Below are 1441 nucleotides of genomic sequence, written 5' to 3'. Positions count from 1 at the left end.
TTTAGTGTAGTCGGCGTTGATGACTCGATTGATCTACTTTCTCAAACAATTCCCCTCTATTGCTCTCCTCACCTCGTCTACCTCCGGAAGCTCTGGCGGGTTACCTTCATGAAACCTCCTTCGGTTCACCAGAACACGACCAAAAATCCCACAAAAGCCTAATTGAACCTCAAGCAAAACTTCAATTTTCATCTTCGTCAAACACTCCGAAATCTTTGCCGTCGTCACCTTTACTAGTGCTGTTCGTTTGGTTGCCGCAGAAAGCTGCGGCTGCGGCTGTGTCTGCGGCTGCGCCTGTTCGTTTGGTTGTTGTTCGTTTTGCAGACGCAGTCGCAGCCGCAGACTCAGCCGCAGCCGCAACTTGTTGTTCATTCTGAAGACGCAGGACATTGACGCTGACGCAGACGCAAGAAATAGATTTAGTTATGTTCGTTTGGTCGCCGCAGACGCAATTTTAATTTGTTCATATTTTAACTTTATGAATTTGTAAAATTGTATTTTAAATAAATTAAAATGTAGTTTAAATTTGTAAAATTGTATTTTAAATAAATAAAATGTAGATTTAAATTTGTATTATTTACATTCATCAAAATATTATATTTAATTAGTAATAAATTTAACAACATTTTTTTGTCATAAATCATTTTATCACAAGCATATGTTCATCTATAAAAATATTATTTACATCTTTAAAATTATTATATTTAATTGGTAATAAATTATTAGTCAAATATATAAATATAACAACATTTTTTTGTCATAAATAATAACTAAATTAAGACAAAAACTAATATATCAAAATATTTATCACATGGTCTACCTGTTGAGGATCAAGTTGATGTAAAAGAGCTATTAAGAGTGTATGTAAGACTAGCAATTTCATCATAATGTAAACTTAATATCTTTGTGATGAATCTATATGCACTTTCATGTGGCAACAAAAGTTTGAAGTTTTTAGATTTGTCATTAAGAACCGAATACATGTGATAAAAAGGATGAACAGAGTGTACTTTACACGCATGCCTTTATGTAAAAAAACAACATGAGGTCTAGCTTATTTCATTTGTGAATGGAAAGAGTTAAAAGACAAAGAAGGAATCTGAATGTAAGAAAACAGGGGAAAGTCATTGCATGTATTTAGCTCTGTTTCTTCCCAGTGACACCTGCAATAACCTGCAAAAAACCACTTGAAGGATTTAGTTTTGGCTAGACATTACCAAGTACTAAACAATGGGCTGACTAACAAGTCAATCTTATGCCCAATCCTTGCTTTTGAAAGCAATAAAACGTGATAGTACATGAGGGAAAGCATATAAATTTACAGAGACACATAAATGAACAAGTAAAATCACAAGAATAAGAAGCAAAGCGAGGAGAAGCAAAAGCATGGAGATAAGTGTTATGTACAACACACAACAACAAAAATACAGAACTTGGAAAC

The sequence above is a fragment of the Brassica oleracea genome, chromosome C6 (assembly GCF_000695525.1).
Source record: "Brassica oleracea var. oleracea cultivar TO1000 chromosome C6, BOL, whole genome shotgun sequence".
Lineage (NCBI taxonomy): Eukaryota > Viridiplantae > Streptophyta > Magnoliopsida > Brassicales > Brassicaceae > Brassica > Brassica oleracea.
Note: the sequence above shows the minus strand (reverse complement) of the source record.